The following is a 20,318-nucleotide window of genomic DNA, read 5'->3' on the forward strand; positions in this document are numbered from 1 at the left end:
ATTTTCTGTCCCTTTCTCTCATCTGCTTATGTGACTCCTGTCATACAAATATTATTCTGTTGGATGAAATCAGTGAGTTCTCTAAGTCTATTCTCATTTTACATAATTATTCTTTGTCTTTTTCAGCTTCATTGCCTCCATTACATTGTCTTCTAGCTCATTAATTCATTCTTCTGCTTCTTCCAAGCTGCTGTTCATTGCATCAAGCATGTTTCTAATCTTGTTTATTGCATTCTTCATCTCTGATTCTTTTATAACTCTTTTATCTCTGTGGTAAGGTCTCACTGATGTCTTCAGTTCTTTTCTCAAGCCCAGTGAGTACCATATGTTCATTGCATTAAATTCTCTATCAAGAATTTTGCTTACATCTCTTTTGCTTAGGTACCTGACATTAGCCTTATCTTGTTTTTTCATTTGGGATAAATTCCTCTTTCTTCTCATTTTTTCTACATCTTTGCCTCCTTCTGTGTTTTAGGAAAGCAAGTTGTGTCTCTTTCTCCTGAAAGTAGCTTTGTTATGAAGAAGTCATATAATGTCCATGGCTTGGCACTTCAGGGAGTGTCTCCACTCTGTGCTCTGTTTGCTCTCCTGTTATGTTCTGGCTGCTCTGTCCTTCAGGCTAGTCATCTGCAGAGGCTCTCCTTGCCTGCTGTGGGGAGTGTTTCATCCCTGGCCTACATGTGGTGAGTTTTAACTAGGTATGCTCTGGTCTGCTTGCTAAATGAGACATGTCACCACCTTCACCAGAACTGAGGCCCTGAAAAACTCTCTGGTGGAGACATGTGGTATGGGCAGGAGTTTATGCTGGCCTTCTGGTCGTGGGGCCTACCACATGGTGACTAAAGTAAGTGTGACTGAGAAGGGCAGTTCCACCATAGTGGTAGGATGAAACTTAGTGTAAGCAAGTTAGGCAGCCCATGTCTACACTGTACTACTTCCCAGAGGTGGTTCTGTGTCTATTCTAAGGGGTGGGGGAGGGAAATGTTGCTGGCTGGCTCCTTTGTATCTGGAGTACTGTCTGCATGAATGCTGCCTCTCAGGGACTCACTCTGAGCAGAGCAAATAATCTCCCAAATGTGTGCCCTTGAGATCACTTTTTAATGCTGTATGGCCCTGGTTTGTTTGCCTAACTTTCTTCAAGAGCATTGTGATACTCTCTAGGCTCTATCTCAGTCAAGCCTGCTCCCTTTTAAATTCCAGGCTTTTAGCCCCAATGGTGCAAGAATTCATAAAATTAAGTCCCTATTGTTTTGCAAGCCAATGGCGTTAGGAAAACATTCTCCTTGTGCATTCCCCTGTGTGCCCCTCTCACCCTTCTCTGTAACATGGCTCTGTCCCCTCTGCAGCAGCCAGGAAATGTTTCTCCCCTAAACCATATCTGTGCACTTCTTGCCTTTTTTTTTTTTTAATTTTTTTTTCAACGTTTATTTTATTTTTGGGACAGAGAGAGACAGAGCATGAACGGGGGAGGGGCAGAGAGAGAGGGAGACACAGAATCGGAAACAGGCTCCAGGCTCTGAGCCATCAGCCCAGAGCCTGACGCGGGGCTCGAACTCACGGACCGCGAGATTGTGACCTGGCTGAAGTCGGACGCTTAACCGACTGCGCCACCCAGGCGCCCCACTTCTTGCCTTTTTTGATGTGACCCCTTCTCTCCTTTTAGTTGTAGAGTTTGTCCTGTCAGTCTTCAGATTGATTTCTGTGGTGTGTCAGATGATTTAATAATTATCTAGTTGGATTCATGGGGCAAGGTGAGCCTAGGGTCCTCCTACATTACTGCCATCTTCCTGTCTCCAGAAGTACACTTATCTTGATGAACACTGAGTAATGTATAGAATTGTTGAATCATTATATTGTATACCTGATAATGTTATAATTCTGTATGCTAATTATACTTGAATAAAAAAAAGAATTCAGAAGATGGAGTAGGAGGAGGACACTAGGCTTGCCTCATTCCTTGAACACAGAGACATAAATATCAAGTCATTCTGAATATGCAAGAAATAAATCTGACAACTGACAGAACAAACTTCACTACTAGAGGGAGAGAAGAGGCCACATCATGGACTGTAGGAAGTACAGAGATGTGGTTTGGGGAGAAGCAAATCATGGTTGCCGTAGAGAGTAGGGATCCCTGGTCACACAGAGAGAGAAAGGAGTGTACAGCAGATCATACAAGGAAAGCACATCCTCAAAGCCATTGACTAGGTCATGCTGAATGGGAAAACTATGCAGGTAAGAATACTTTATCCAGCAAGCCTGTCATTCAGAATAGAAGGAGAGATAGTTTCCCAGATAAACAAAAACTAATGGGAGTTTAACCACTATATCAGCCCTGCAAGAAATATTAAAGGGGACACTTTGCATGGGAAAGAAACAACAAAAGCACAAAAAACAGAAAAGAGTAGAGAAAATCTCCAGAAACAATAACAAAGTATGTAATAAAATGGCACTAAATACATATCTATTGATAATTACTGTGTATGTAAATGGACTAAATTCTCCAATCAAAAGACTTTGGGTATCAGAATGGATAAAATGGATAAAACCAACAAGGTTTGGACACTTGGGTGGCTCAGTCAGTTAAATGTCCAACTCTTAATTTCAGCTCAGGTCATGATCTCACAGTTCATGAGTTTGAGCCCCGCATCAGGCTCTGCACTGACAGAACAGAGCCTGCTTGGGATTATCTCTTTCCCTCTTTCTCCACCCCTCCCCCACTCATGCTCTCTGTCTCTCTCTCTCAAAAGAAGTAAATAAACTTTAAGAAAAAACAAGACTCATCTATATTCTGCCTATAAAAGACTCATTGTAGAGCTAAAGACACCTACAGATTGAAAGTGATGTGGTGGCATACAGAAAAATAAATTCAAAATGAATGAAAGACCTAAATGTGAGATAGGAAACCATCAAAATCCTACAGGAGAAAACAGGCAGCAACTTCTTTGACCTCAACTATGCAGTTTCTTACTAGATGTGTCTCCAGAGGCAAGAGAAATAAAAACAAAATTAATTATTGGAACCTCATCAAGATGGAAAGCTTCTGCAGAGTGAAGGAAACAATCAACAAAACTCAGAGGCAACCAATGGAATGGGAGAAAATATTTGCAAATGACATATCAGATAAAGAGTTGGTATCCAAAATCCAAAGAACTTATCAATCTCAACACCCAAAAAACAAATAATCCAATGAAGAAATGGGCAGAAGAGATGAGTAGACACTTTTCCAAAGAAGACATCCAGATGGCTAACAGGCACATGAAAAGATGTTCAACATCTCTCATCAGCAGTGAAATAGAAATCAAAACCACAATGAGATACCACCTCACACTGGTCAGAGTGGCTAAAGTTAACAACTCCAGAAACAACAGATGTTGGCAAGGATGTGGAGAATGGGGAACACTTTTGCACTGTTGGTGGGAATAGAAACTGGTGCATCCACTCTGGAATACAGTATGAAAGTTCCTACAAAAATTAAAAATAGAACTAGCCTACAACCCAGCAATTGCACTACTAGGTATTTATCCAAAGGATATAAAAATGCTCATTTCAAGAGACACATGCACCCCAATGTTTATAATATCACTATCAACAATAGCCAGATTGTTGGAATATTACTCAATGATCAAAAAGAATGAAATGTTGCCATTTGAAATAACATGGATTGAATTAGAGTATATGATGCTAAGTGAAATAAGTCAGGCAGAGGGACGCCTGGGTAGCTCAGTTGGCTGGGTTTCTGACTTCGGCTCAGGTCATGATCTCGCAGTTTGCAGGATCAAGCCCAGCATCAGGCTTTGTGGCATCAGGAGCCTGCTTTGGATTCTGTATCTCCCTCTCTCTTTGCTCTTCCCTGCTCGCTCACGCACTCTCTCTCTGTCTCTCTCTTAAAAATAAATACACATTAAAAATTTTTTTAAAAAAAATAAAAATAAGGCAGAGTACAAGAAATATAATTTCACTCATATGTGGAATTTAAGAAACAAAACAGATGAACATAAGGAATGGGAAGGAAAAATTAGAGAAAAACTGAGAGAGAGGCAAACCATAAGAGACTCTTCAATACAGAAAATAAACAGAGTTGCTGGAGGCGAGGTGGATGGTGAGATGAGCTAACTGGGTGATGGACATTAAGGAGTGTACTTGTTGGGATGAGCACTGGGTGTTATATGAGTAATGAATCACTAGGTTCTGTTACTGAAACCAATAATACACTGTATGTTAACTAACTTGACTTTAAATAAATAAATTTAAAAATAAATAAATGAATATATCTCACAGCTAAAAAAAACAACAAAAGAATGGTATGTCAAGAATCTGCATTTTTGAAAAGCTATGCATGGGGCGCCTGGGTGGCGCAGTCGGTTAAGCGTCCGACTTCAGCCAGGTCACGATCTCGCGGTCCGTGGGTTCGAGCCCCGCGTCGGGCTCTGGGCTGATGGCTCGGAGCCTGGAGCCTGTTTCCGATTCTGTGTCTCCCTCTCTCTCTGCCCCTCCCCCGTTCATGCTCTGTCTCTCTCTGTCCCAAAAATAAATAAAAAAACATTGAAAAAAAATTTTTTTTAAAAAAAGAAAAGCTATGCAAGTGATTCTTATGGCCACTGAAGTTTGAGAACTAGCGTGGAAGGAGACAAGCACTCTCATATATTGCTGAATAGAGGACAAGTCAATTGTACTTTATTGGAAGGCAGTTTAGTATAAACCCTCTCAACCAACCCTAAAATAACTAAAGTATTAGATAAACTGACCCTCTATTCTCTCTATAAAACACACTGCTGGCCAGGATCCTTTGAGTCCTTTATACCAGTAAACTACTCTTTGATCTGCTCTTGACATTTTGAATTTTCTGCTCAATAAGCGTCAGTGTTTTTTAAATACTTTTATGCCAATTGTACTTGTTGTCTAATTATTTATTCAGTATTATGTAAAAGAAAAAGAGATGTTTCAGGGAAAACTAATTTGAATGCTTTGGATAGATTGATTACAAAGACACATCACACACATAAAATTATCAAATTAGGAGTAAAAGATTGGAAGAGGAGTATACATTTTTTCAGTTCTTGCTCCATCTTAAAAAAAAAAAGGGAGAAACTAAAAAGCCTATACATTTCATTGAGGATGTCACTTATCCAAGGAAGATTACATGGAACTTTAATCATGGGTCCCATTGTCAACAAGAACAACAATATATTCCGTAGTCCAAAAATGAAATCTAAAATTTCATCTAAATTAGTGAATGGATATGCATTTATATTTTTAAAGTAAAAATAAAATTCTTAAGATATATGTATATATTGTATATGTGTATATGTCTGTATAACTGTGTGTATACATATGTATGTAATAATATACATAATATTTTCATGACTCCCCTCTTTAGCCACCTATTTTTATTAATAGGCCATTTACCAGCTTTTATCTCTTTGGTTAAGAGTGCTTCTGTCAAAATATCCACATTCTTGGATCCAGTAAATGTGTATCTAGGAACTTTTTCTACAATTGATCTTAGCCAAAAGGATGAGAAGAAGCAATGGAACTTTTTCTAAATAAATTTCATTAGTCATTTATCATAATGATGGGTATATATAAATATATAGATATATGTATGTGTCTATGTGTGTATTCATGTAGGCATTGATTACAATAGCAAAACCTTAGAATCTTCCCAAATATCCATCAATGGACATTTGTTGAATATGTTATCCATTCCATGGAATATTATGCAGAACCATCAAAAATATCAAAACAGATCTATTTTGTTACTTATATAGTAACTAGGAAACACTGTTCAAGTTATATTGTGAAGTGTTAAGTAAGAGTTACATACACATAGAAAAATGTCTAGAGTATTTATATTAAAAAATTCACAGTGGCTTTCTCCAGAAGACAGTAGAAATTCAAGTGATTTTCCCCATTCTGTTTATCTCTAATTTCTAAAAGGAATATGTATTGCCTAGTTGCTAAAGATAATAAAAGACAAATGAAAGATTAAAACAAAAATAAAAAAGAAAGTGAGGGAATGGAGAATCATTTATCATGCTAATTAACATCAAAAGAAAGCCAGAGTAGCAATACTTGTATCAGACAAACTGGATTTTAAACCAAAGACTGTAATGATACGAAGGGCACTATATCATAATAAAGGGATCTATCCATCAAAAAGATGGATAAATTGTAAATATTAATTTAACAATTGTAAATATTAATAATGCCCCCAACTTGAGAGAACCCAAATACAGAAAATAGTTAATAACAAACATAAAGAAGCTCATTGATAGTAATATAGTAATAGTGTTTGTTGATGCCCCCCATATATCAACAGACAGATCATCTAAGCAGAAAATCAAGGAAACAATGTTTCTGAATGACACCCTCGAACAGATGGACTTAACAGAACATTCCATCCTAAAGCAGCAGAATACACATACTTTTCAAATGCACATGGGACATTCTCCAGAATAGATCACATACTAGGTCACAAATCAGGCCTCAATAAGTATAAAAAGGCTGAGATCATATCATGCATATTTTCTAATCACAACACTATGAAAATTGAAGTCAATCATAAGAAAAAATTTTGAAAGACCACAAATAAATGGAGGCTAAAGAATATGCTACCAAAAAATGAATGCTTCAACCAGGAAATTAAAAAAGAAATAAAAAATACATCAATACAAATGAAAATGAAAACACAATGGTCCAAAACTTTTGGGATGCAGTAACAGTGGTCATAAGAGGGAAAGATATACCAATACAGGGCTACCACATGAAGCAAGAAAAATCTCAAATACACAACCTAACCTTACAGTGTAAGAAGCTAGACAAACAACAGCAAATGAAGCCTAAAGCCAGCAGAAAGGAAATAGTAATAAGTAGAGCAGAAATAAGTGATAAAGAAGCAAAACTAAAATAGTAGAGCAGATCAATGAAACCAGGATGTGGTTCTTAGAAAAAATTAAAAATTTATAATCTGCTAGCTAGACTTATGAAAAAGAAAAGAGGAAGGATCCAAATAAATAAAATCACGAATTAGAGGGGAGAAATCACAACCAATACTACAGAAATAGAAACAATTACAAGCGTGTATTATGAAAAATTAGGTGCCAACAAATTGGGCAATCTGGAAGAAATGGATAAATTCCTAGAAACATGTAAACTAACAAAACTGAAACAGGAAGAAATAAAAAAATTTGAGCAAACCAATAACCAGCAATAAAATTGAATCAGTAATCTAAAAACTCCCAACCAAAAGAAGTCCAGGGACAGATGACTTCCAACTGGAATTCTACCAGATATTTAAAGAAGAGTTAATACCTATTCTTATCAAACTATTCCAAAGAATAGAAATGGAAGGAAAACTTCCAAACTCATTTTATAAGGCCAGCATTATCCTGACTTCCAAAAAAGAAAAAAACTCCACCAAAAAAGGCCAATATCCCTGATCAACATGGATGCAAAAATTCTTAACAAAATAATAGCAAATTGAATCCAACAGTACATTAAAAAGTATTTTTTTAATGTTAATTATTTTAAATGATCATTAAAAAAATTATCAATTGGGATTTATTCCTGGGCTGCAAGGGTGACCCAATATTTGCAAATCAATTAATGTGATATACCACATTAATAAAAGAAAGGATAAAGAACCAGATGATCCTCTCAATAGATTCAGAAAAAGCATTTGAGAAAGTAAAGCATACATTCTTGTAAAAACCCTCAACAAAGTAGGGATACATAAAGGGAACTTACCCCAAAATCATAAAGGTCATAGTCAAAAAATCCACAGCACATATCATCCTCAATGGGGAAAAACTGAGAGTTTTTCCTCTAAGGTCAGGAACAATACAGCAATGTCCACTCTCACCAATGTTATTTAACATAGTACTGGAAGTCTTACCCTCAGCTATCAGAAAAGAAGAAATAAAAGGTATCCAAATTGGCAAAGAAATCACACTTTCACTATTTGCAGACAGCATGGTACTCTGTAGAGACCCTGAAAGACTTCACCAAAAAACTGCTAGAACTCATAAACAAACTCAGTAATTCATATGATACAAAATCAGCATACAGAAATCTGTTGCATTTCTATATACCAATAATGAAGCAGGAGAAAGAGAAATCCAGGAATTGATCTCATTGACAATTGGACCCAAAGCATAAGATATCTAGAAATAAACCTAACCAAAGATGCAAAAGATTATACTCTGAAAACTATAAAGCACTGATGAAAGAAATTGAAGATGACACAAAGAAATAGAAAGACATTCCATGCTCATGGATGGGAAGAAGAAATGCTTTTTAAATGTCTATACTATTCAAAGCAATCTACACATTTAATCCCTATGAAAATGCAAACAGCATCTTTCACAGAGCCAGAACAAACAATTCTAAAATTTGCATGGAACCAGAAAACAAAACAAAACAAAACAAAACAACTCATAGCAAATGCAATCTTGAAAAGGAAAAGCCAAGGTGGAGGCATCACAATTCCAGAGATCAAGCTATATTACAAAGTTGTAGTGATCAAACCAGGATGGTACTGGCACAAAAACAGATACATAGTTCAGTGGAAGAGAATAGAAAACCCAGAAATGAACCCACAACTACATGTCAATTCATCTTTGACAAAGCAAGAAAGAATATCCAATAGGAAAAGACAGTCTCTTTAAAAAATGGTGTTAGAAAAACTGGACAGCAGCATGCAAAAGAATGAAACTTGAGCACTTTCTTACACCATTCACAAAAATAAATTCAAAATGGATCAAAACGTAAATGTGAGACATGAAACCATCAAAATCCTGAAGGAAAACAAAGGCAGTAACTTCTTTGACATCAGCCATAGCAACTTCTTACTTGATACATCTTCAGACGCAAGGGAAACAAAAGTAAAAACGAACTATTGGGACTTCATCAAGATAAAAAAGCTTCTGCACAGTACAGGAAACCGCAAAACTAAAAGGCAATCTTTGGAATGGGAGAAGATATTTGCAAATGATATATCTGATGAAGGTTAGCATCTAACATCTATAAAGAACTTATAAAACTCAACACACATAAAACAAATAATCCAGTTATGAAATGGACAGAAGACATGAATAGACATTTTTCCAAAGAATATATACAGATAGCTAACAGACACATGAAAAGACACTTAACATCACTCATCATCTGGAAATAGAAATCAAAAGTATAATATACTATCAACTCACACCTATCAGGATGGTGAAATTAACAGAGGAAACAACAGGTGTTGGTAAGGATGTAGAGAAAGGGGGAAAGGGGAGAACCCTCTTGCACTGTTAGTAGGAATGGAAACTACTAGTGGAAGTGGAATGGAAGCAGCTCTGGAAAACAGTATGGCAGTTCCTCAAAATGTTAAAAGTAGAACTACCCTAGAATCCAGCAATTGCACTACTAGGTATTTACCCAAAGGATGCAAAAATAAAAGTCCAAAGGGATACATGCACCCTGATGTTTATAGCTGCATTATCAATTATAGCCAAAATATGGAAAGAGCCCAAATGTCCATTGACTGATGAATGGATAAAAAAGTGGTAGTATATATATAGAAGGAATATGGGGCACTTGGGTGGCTCAGTCAGTTAAGTGTTCTACTCTTGGTTTTGGCTCGGGTCATGATCTCATGGTTCGTGAGTTCAAGCCCCTGCACTGGGCTCTTTGCTGACAGCATGGAGCCTGCTGGGGATTTTCTGTCTCCCTCTCTCTTTGCCTCTCTGTCTCTCTCAAAATAAATTTTAAAAGAATGGAATATTACTCAGCCAAAAAAAATGAAATCTTGTCATTTGTAACTAGATGAGTGGAGCTAGCGTGTACTATGCTAAGGGAAATAAGTCGTTCAAAGAAAGACAAATACCATATGGTTTTATTCATATGTGGAATTTAAGAAATAAAACAGATGAACATGGTGGAACAAAGGGGAGAAACTAACCAAAAAAAAAAACAGACTCTTAACTATAGGGAACAAACTAAGCATTACTGGAGGAGTAGTGGTCAGGGGGATTGGTTAATTGGGTGACAGGTTAAGGAAGGCACTTGTGATGAGCGCTGGGTGTTTATGTAAGTGATGAATCACTGTATTCTACATCTGAAACTAATATTACACTGCATGTTAACTATCTGTAATTTAAATAAAAACTTGAAACTAGAAAAGTTTCACTTAGGCATCCTACATTTGAGTTGTCTATTACACAACAAAGTATGTACATTAAGGAGGCAGGTGGATATATAAGTCTACATCGTATATCACTGTATCTCAAGAGAATAAGCTGACTGCTTTATAAAAATAAATAACTTCTCTTTCAAATAATAACTTCTCATTCAAAAGTGAATCTATAAACTGTCTGAACACAGGAAAATGTAGGATGGGGTAAGCAAATCAGAGTGGATGCCTTAAAAAAATAAAACAATCAGATGTTGATTCTAAATCCAGAAGTTACTGATAAATTTTAATAAAAATTTAGTTACCCACATATTTGCATCACAATTGTCAATGAAAAAGTCATTTACTTTGAACATTTAAGAACATGACAAAGATTTCAGTGAGAAAATATTTTTCAAAGGTCAAAAATAGGGATAAGTTTAAAAAGAAACAGGAAAATTAGTTCTATTTCCTTTATACATTTTTTTGATCTGTTGCTATCCTTTAATTTCACTTCAATTCCCAAAACTTTATGTTGTTGTTATTTAACACGCCTCTAGGCACTACCAGAAAATTTATAAAGATTAATAAGACCCTCAGAGAAGCTTACACTTTAATGAGGAAGCAGGTACATTTATAGGCTGTAGGTAAAAATAAAGCAAAGGTAGATTGGTCAAAGAAGGTCCTGGAGTTTTACCTTACATAGCACCAGCACATAGAATACACCCAAATATTTGTTAAATGAATGACTGAGAAAACAAATGGGGAAAAGAAGGAGTCTAGATTTTCTATTTAGGAACTATAGAAATTAAGCTTGATGAGCTTCACTAATCCCCATGGGAGAAAAAAATTTGAGAAATAGTTGATTGGCACTTTAGAGAAGTAAAGTATGTAGTGATCCTTAGGAACCTACCTAAATTCACCAAGAATAAATCAAGCTATAGAAATCCTTTTTCTTGTTTTCACTGGACTACTAAACTAGTTGATTATAAGCACGGACATAGTATACCTTTCCTTTAAAAATGTCAGTAGCCATATTCAGGACATATCCAATCTTTTTGACCTGCCATTCAAGAAATTATTGGATTCATTCATCTCAGTTTCTTCTTTTGGATTACTCTATAAATGAAGGCATTGAATAGGAAGGAAGAATCCCAAACAAAGGGTCAGTTCTCCTCCAATATGAAGCATTTGATACAGGTTCAAAGTTAATTTTTGCTAATTACATGAAGTCTTTTAGCTGTCTTGTTCTGTGAAGAAAGCATGATCCCTTCATTGTAGGTGTTGTGAGTCACAATTGTTCCAGAAATCTGTGCCAGGATTTCCTGCTGAGACCCATCCTTGTGATGTGTTTCCGAAGTAATAATAGCTCTAGGTGACTTGCTTGGTCATCTTTTGCTGGGTTCTCCAGAAATCTGCAGAATTTTATTTTCTAGTTAGAATGAAATGTAGAGTATATTCAGACTGTCATGAGGTCTTAGTATCACATAATATGAATTCAGAATTCCCATGGAGGTGGTTTCCATATTTCATAAGTTTTATTATAAAACCATCTGTTCCCTTCCTGTAGGAGCATTTTCAGGAGTCAATCAGAATATTAATATCTGTCCACAACAGACCTCCTCCCATATTTCTGACCTAGTGAAAGAATAAAAAAGTGAAGCATGGTGTAATAGAAAAGATACTAGCCTGAGTCGCAATTTCTGGATCCCAATCCTGATGTCATTGCCACCTTAGCAGCCATGTGACCTTGGAAGAATGACATCCCTCTGAGCTTCAGTTTCCATAACTTTAAAATAGGGGAAAATTAGCTTTGCTTACCTAATGCTATTGTTGTAATAATCAAAAGTGTTAGTGTATGCAAAAATGTGTCAGAAATTATTAACTGCTATTACTATATTCTCTCCAGAAAACACATATAATAGCATGGTGTTCCAGATATTTTAGACACACATTCATTAATTCATAGATAATCCATTATATATCACTTCTCAGCCTTTTGGGTAAAATTAAGTATAGATAACACATTACATTTTTGCAAATATACTCCCTTTCAACCAGATTGTCTCTTGTTGTGCTCACTGATTATATCCAAGCCCATAGGAAGAAGCCTCCAAGCCTCAAACTATGGTCTACCTCATAACAAGACATGATCACATATGTACAGTTCTGTGTGATTCTCTTACTGTCTGTCTGGCTGTATATATGTGTCCCTTTTTGTCAGTATCTCTTCTTTGTAGTTTACTTTTGGACAGATCAAAAAAGTATCCTTTTTTGCTATTATAAAAGAGTAAAGTGGAGAAACAAGATGGAAATATATCCTTTTTCCTTTGTTTTAAAAAAATTTTTTTTAACGTTTATTTATTTTTGAGACAGAGAGAGACAGAGCATGAACTGGGGGAGGGTCAGAGAGAGGGAGACACAGAATCCGAAGCAGGCTCCAGGCTCTGCGCGGTCAGCACAGAGCCCGACGCGGGGCTCGAACTCACGGACAGCGAGATCATGACCTGAGCCGAAGTCGGCCGCCCAACCGACTGAGCCACCCAGGCGCCCCATCCTTTGTTTCTTAAAAATAACAATGAAATAGGGCATAGCTACCATTAAATTGATACAGATGAATATGAAAGGCTATGGCCTCAAAGAAACAGACTTTGTACCTATACAAATGTTAGTTAGAATTAATATGTGCCCTCAGTCTAGTATTGCTCTTATATTGATTGCTTTTCAGTAAGCCATCTCTGTGGTGTTATCAAATGAGAGACTAAAATCATTTTGAGAGCTTACAAGGGCTTGTTCACAAGACTAACTTAAAGCTTTTGAGAGTTTACCATGTGTGTACACTTGAAAAGGATTGTTGATTTCAGATAGAGAGTCCCCAAGGTTGTCTACTGGTCATGAAAGCCAACAGCATAAGTGCCCACAGCAGACCCCTCTGGAAAATGGCTTTCTATCAAATAAGTCATTAAGTAAGCTAAAATGTCTTAGCTTGCTCATACTCCTAAATGCCCTTTAAAGCTATATTTTCATTGATGGGACTAGCTCTGCAATAGATGATCTCCATAGCTTTTGCCACTGCCACTCGGTTGACAAGCATTTTTAGAATACCAACTACCTGTAAGACATTGTACCAAGCTCTACAGTTGATATAGCTACCAAATTCCTTTCCTCAGTACCTAAGTCCTAAAGTGAACTGAGTGTAAAAGTTAGTTAAATACTAGGCTGCTTAAAAATATTTATGAAATTTTTGAATTAAAAAATAATATATACTCATAACAAGCATAAGTAATTCAGCATCATGTAAGGTAAAATGTGAACATGCCTGCCTTCCATGAGAAAATGCTGTAAAAGTCAGATATCTTTGAGCAATTTCTTGCCTAAAAGAGGTCAGAGGCCCACTTGACCTGAGGTTCACTAATGGTACTTCTGGTCTGCCTCACTCTGTCTTAAATTCCATCTAGTTATTTGTTTCTAAATATTATGAAAAATGATGAACTTTAAGTCAGGAGACCCTGATTATAGTCCCAGTTCTGCTATTAGCATACTAGCATGATGATCTTGAGTAAGTCTTTACTTCTCTGATCATAGTTTTTTATAAAGGTTAAACTAGAATCAGTGACTCTCGACTCTGGTGTAAGAATTCATAATCATCTAAGGAGGTTTCTTCAAGGTATACACAGCCCTGGACATTCTGACCACTCTGCACCCCATTAAGAACATTATAGTGAGAATACTATTGCTGATGAGATCATATCATATTTCTCAGATGTATTAGGGTAAGAAAAAAATGTTTAGCTACTAGAATAGGTGATCTAATTGTTTCCTTCTAATTCTCTTATAGTTTGTTCCTAACTATTCCTGATTTCTATAATATAATGATAATATCTAAGGTAGTTTTAGTCAATTAGATATGTTTACACGATTAAATACTCAGGGTTTCTTTCAGTTTGGATGGTGAAATGAGCCTTTTCATTAGCGTCCGTAAAGAGACTCAGTAAGGATTAAGAACATGCATATGGTTTTAACAAGTGAAGGCTATAAGAAGGTTAATCTCTTGGCTAACTGTTAAACTCTCAGCTCCCTTTGTATGGCTTCTCAAAATATCACAGGCAGATGTAGATGTGTAGGCAGATGGCTCCTGTTGAATTTGTAGTGGATTACTTATGCAACACTGCCTTACTCTAGATTCTACTCCTAAACCTGGAGGGCCTCTTTTGTCTTACAAGTGAGGAGCTACTAGAGCTTCCTTCTTTTTTTCATTCATTCATTCAAATAAATTATTGAGTAAATGTTTGAATAAATGTTTATTGCTCTCTCTTTGGACAACTAGGGACACAGAGTTGAACAAGACCCTACCCTCATCAAGCTCACAGTTGGATAGTTTCAACATAGTATAGTAAGTGATATAATAGGGTAAGCACCGTGGTGCTATGGGACACATCAGTACCTGATCTACACACCTGGGAGGTCAAAGAAGTTCTCCTAATGGGGGTGACATCTGAGCAGCAACCTGACTGATGCTAAAGAGTTAGCCATGTGAAGGTTTGAGGGAAGGGTAAATGAGGGAGGCTTAGAGTAAGAGGAGCTTGGTTCATTTGAGGAACCAAAACAAGTTTGTATGGTTAGTATAGATTTCTAAAGAGGAAGTGATAAATGAGCTGGCCAACAGGGCACAAATCATACAGGAACTTGGAATCCATTTTTTTTGGAGCATGTAAATCATCCTAAAGGCAATGGGGTAGCACAAGATTAATGTCAAAAATAGATTATATGGAAAATATTTTCAAATGCTAAATACATATACTATGATCCAGCAATTCCACTTTTACTTCTAGACATACTCACATGTGGGAAATCATTTATCAACAGTGATATTCTTTGCTGTAATATTTGAAAGAGCAGAGAATTGGAAATAATGTAAATGCCCATTATTTAGGAAATGGTGAAATAAATTATGATAAATCTATAACTGGTAACTGGTTGCTTGGAGGAAGAAAACTGAGTGTTTAAAGTTGCAGTGAAGGGAAATTTAACTTAATTTTCATATTTCTGTATCTTTTGAATTTCTTATTGTTGTAATTATTTTTATTTTTGAACTTTTTTTATTTTGTTAATGTTTTATTTATTTTTGAGAGAGAGAAGGAGGGAGAGGATCGAAGCGGGCTCTGCGCTGGCAGCAGAGAGCCCAAGGCGGGCTCAAACTCACAAACTGTGAGATCATGACCTGAGCCAAAGATAGATGTTCAACTGACTGAGCTACCCAAGTGCCCCTCTTTTGAATTGTTAAAATATCTACATGTATTACTAATTTAAAATAAGAAAATTAATTTTTTAAATAAATAAAACATGTATGATATGTCCTTTTTCTACCCCTCACCCAAATACATTAGCAATAATTTTATAATATAATAGCATCCTATGCTAATTAGAAGGTGGGAAAAACCAAAAATTTGTGGAAAGAATATAAATTGTTTTTTCCCAGCTTTATTGAGGTATAATTGACAAATGAAAATTGTATATACTTAGGGTATACAATGTGATATTTGATATACATATATATTATGAAATAATTACCACAAACTAATTAACATTTCCATCACCTAACATAGTTCCCTCACTTAAGATCTACTCAGCAAATTTCAAGCATAATATATACAGTAATATTAACTATAGTCATCATGCTATGCATTTTTCATCCTCCATAACTGAAACTTTGTACCCTTTGACCAATACCTCTGCATTTCCCCTAACACCCAGCTCCTGGTGACCATTTTATTCCGCTTCTATGAGTTTAATTCTTAGGATTCTACATATAAGCAATATCATACAGTATTTGTCTTTCTAGTATCTGGCTTATTTAACTTAGGGTAATGTCTTCCAGGTTCATCCTTGTTGTAAATGGCAGGGTTTCCCTCTTTTTTTAAGCTGAATAATATTATATCACATCTGTGTGTGATCACATTTGCTTTTTCCATTTATTTGATACTTAGGTTGTTTCCATATGTTGGCTATTATGACTAATGCTGCAACAAACATGAGAAAGTAGATATCTCTTCAAGATACTGATTTCATTTTCTTTGTATATACACCCAGAAGTAAGATTGTTGAATTACGTGGTATTTCTAGTTTTAACTTTTGAGGAAACTATTTTCCATAATGGTTGTACTGATTTACATTCCTACCAACAGTGCACAAAGGTTCCATTTTCTCCACATCCTAACAAACACTTGTTGTCTCTTATCTTTTTGATTAGAGCCATCCTAACAGGTGTGAGGTAACATCCCATTGTGGTTTTGATTTGCATTTCCCTGGTAATTAGTGATGTTGAGCATCTTCTTATATATCTGTTGGCCATTTGTAGGTCTTCTTTGGAAAACTGTCTATTCAGGTCCTTTGCCCATTTTTAAATCAGTTTGTTATTATTTATTTCATTTTTATTATTATTTGCTATTGAGTTGTTTGAATTCCTTACATATTTTGGATACTACCCCTAACCAGATGTATATTTTCCCCCATTTCATAGGTTGTCTCTTCACTCTGTTGATTGTTTCCTTTGCTGTGCAGAAGCTTTTTAATTTGATGCAATTCCACTTGTGTGTTTTTGCTTTTGCCACCTGTACTTTTGAGATCATATCCAAAAAATTATTGCCCAGGCCAGTATCAAGAAGCTTTTTTCTGACAGCCTGATCCTGAGCCCTGGCATCTTGTCTTCCTCCCTGAACAGCATGAGCTTCACCATTCACTCTACCTTCTCCTCCAACTATTAGTCCCTTGGCCCTGTGCAGTTGTCCATCCATCAGATCTTGCCTGTCAGCAGTGTGGCCAACATTTATGAGGTACCAGGGACTCAGGCTCCTGGATCTCTGTGTCCTGTTCCACCAGTTTACAGGGTGGCTGGAGGTCTGGGGGTCTGACTACAGGGATGACTGGGGGCCTGGTGTGCATAGGGGATATCCACGGTGAGAAGGAAATCATGAAAGACCTGAATGACCACCCATCCTCCTACTTAGAGAGGGTGAGGAGCCTGGAGGCTGATAATCAGAAACTAGAGTTTAAAATCTGTGAACACCTGGAAAAGAAGGGACCCCAGGTCGGAGAATGGGGCATTACCTCAAGACCATCGAGGAGTTGAGGGCTCAGATCTATACAAATTCTGTGGGCATTGCCTGCATTGTTCTGAAGACTGACAATGCTTGTCTTGCTACTGATGACTTCAGACTCAAGTATGAAACAGAGTTGGCCATGAACCAGTCTGTGGAGAATGACATCCATGGGCTCTGTGAGGTCATCGAAGACATCAATGTCACTCAGCTGCAGCTGAAGATGGAAATTGAGACTCTCAGGGAGAAGCTGCTCTTCATGAAGAAGAACAATGAGGAAGAAGTAAAGGGTCTACAAAACCTGATTGACAATTCTAGGTTGACTGTGGAGTTGGATGCCCCCAAATCTCAGAACCTCAGCAAGATCATGGTGGACATCCAGGCCCAGTAAGACAAGCTGGCTCAGAAGAACTAAAAGGAGCTGGACAAGTACCAGCTTGGTCCCAGAAAATTGAGGAGAGCACCACAGTGATCACCTCACAGACTGCTGAGATAGGAGTGGCTGAGATAATGCTCATGGAGCTGATACATGTGACTCGCTCCTGGGAAATCACCCTGGACTTCATGAGAATCTAAAGGCCAGCTTGGAAAACAACTGAGGGAAGTGGAAGCCTACTCACTGTGCAGATGGAACAGCTCAATGTAGTCCTGCTGCACTTGAAGTCAGAGCTGTCCCAGACTTGTTTAGAGACACCCAGGAGTGCAAGACCCTGCTGAACATCAAGGCCAAGCTAGAGACTGAAATTACCACCTACTATCACCTGCTGGAAGACAGAGGATTTCAATCTTTTTTTTTTTTTTTAATTTTTTTTTCAACGTTTATTTATTTTTGGGACAGAGAGAGACAGAGCATGAACAGGGGAGGGGCAGGGAGAGAGGGAGACACAGAATCGGAACAGGCTCCAGGCTCCGAGCCATCAGCCCAGAGCCCGACGCGGGGCTCGAACTCCCGGACCGCGAGATCGTGACCTGGCTGAAGTCGGACGCTCAACCGACTGCGCCACCCAGGCACCCCAGAGGATTTCAATCTTGATGACACCCTAGACAGCAGAAATTCCATGTATACCATCCAAAAGACCACCACCTGCAGGTTTGTGGAGGGCAAAGGGGTGTCTGAGACCAATGACATCAGTTTTGAGGCTTTGAGGCAGCAGAATCAGTGTACCCTTTGGGGAGCAGGAGACCAATAAAAATTTCATGTTTTCCCTATGGTTTCTTCTAGTAGTTTTACAATTTTAGGTCTATGTTTAACTCTTTAATCTATTTTGAGTTGATTTTTCTGTCCTGTGAGGTAAGGGTCCAATTTCATTCCTTTGCATGTGCATATCCAGTTTTCCTAGTACCATTTATTGAAAGATTATCCTCTCCCCATGGTGTGCTCTTGGCATCCTTGTTGAATATTGGTAGCCTGTAAATGCATAATTTATTTCTGGGCTTTCTATTCTGTTCCATTGGTCTATATGACTGTTTTTGTGCCAGTACCATACTGTTTTGTTTACCATACCTTTGTAATATGTTTAGAAATCAGGAAATGTAATGCCTTCAGCTTTGTTCTTTTGGTTTAAGATTGCTTGGGCTATTTGGGGTCTTTTGTGGTTCCATATGAATTTTAGGATTGTTTTTCCTATTTCTGTGGAAAAAAATTATTGGAATTTTGACAGAGATAGGATTGAATCTTTAGGTGGCTTTGTATAATATGAACATTTTAACAACATCAATTCTTCCAATCCAAGAATACAAGGGTATCTTTCTACTTTTTTGTGTGTCTTTATCAATTTCTGTTATCAGCATTTCATAGTTTTCAGTGTACTGATATTTCACTTCCTTGGTTAAATTTATTCCTAAGTATTTTGTTCTTTTTGATGCTATAGTAAATGAGATCTTTTTCTTAATTTATTTTTTGAATAGTTCGTGATAGTGTATAGAAAGAGACTTTTATATGTTCATTTTGTATCGTGCAACTTAACTGAATTCATTTGTTGTTTCTAACAGGTGTTTTTGGTGGAGTTTTCTATATGTAGGTTTATATCATCAGCAGACAGAGGCAATTTTGCTTTTTCCATTCCAATTTGTATGCCTTTCATTTATTTTTCTTGTGTAATTGCTCTAGCTATAGGACTTCAAGTACTATGTTGAAAGAATTGGTGAGAATGGGCATCCTCATCTTTTTCCTGATCGTAGAGGAAAAGCTTTTTTAGCTTTTTGCTGTTAAGTGTGATGTTAGCTGTGAGCTTGTAACATATAGCCTTTCTTATGTTGAGATACATTCTTTCTATACCTAATTTATGAAGAATTTTTATCATGAAAAAATGTTGAATTTTGTTGAATGCTTTTCTGAATCTATTGAGATGATCATATGATTTTTACCCTTCATTCTGTTAATGTAATATATCATATTTGAGAACATAAATTGTTACACCTATTTTGGATATTAATACATCTCCAATCAAATTAAACATTAGGATACCTTTATAATCTAGCATTTACAGTTTAGGGAATCTATCATACAGAAATAAGAATACCAGTACCTAGGTCATATGAACAAGGATATTTATTATAGCACTGTTTCAGTGGCAAAAAGAGGGATAACCCTAGCATCTACATGCAGGGAAATGGTTGAGTAAATTATGACATAGCTATACTATTGAATACTATGCCGCTATTAAAATGAATATGTTAGAATGTTATGTATGGACTGAAAGAATACCCATGTTCTTTTGCTAGGTAATCAAAATCAAGTTTCAGAGTAATCTGTAACATATAATCCCATTTTTATATAAAAAAAGAAAGATATTAACCCCCTAAAATTTTTATAGATACAGATATATGGATATAAACATAGAAACAGATGTGGAAAGCAAAAACACCAAACTCTGGATTATTGACTACATCAGGTGGAAAGAGTTTGGATGGGAAAGGGATAGCTCTTAAGTGGTTCTTTATTTAGTTCTATATTGTTTGACTTGTTACAATAAGCATGTGTTACTATAATTTATTTAAAATATAATTAAAAAGTGGAAAAAATGGAGAGAAAATGGACTAGAAGGGGAATAAGGGAAACA

At 36.6% G+C, this 20,318-nt stretch overlaps 1 pseudogene; it reads left to right on the top strand.

Moving 5' to 3' along the window:
- Nucleotides 1-16,851: 16,851 nt before the first annotated feature.
- LOC115507684 lies at nucleotides 16,852-18,446 on the top strand (annotated as a pseudogene).
- Nucleotides 18,447-20,318: the final 1,872 nt, after the last annotated feature.

The sequence above is a fragment of the Lynx canadensis genome, chromosome X (genome assembly GCF_007474595.2).
Source record: "Lynx canadensis isolate LIC74 chromosome X, mLynCan4.pri.v2, whole genome shotgun sequence".
NCBI classification, from domain to species: domain Eukaryota; kingdom Metazoa; phylum Chordata; class Mammalia; order Carnivora; family Felidae; genus Lynx; species Lynx canadensis.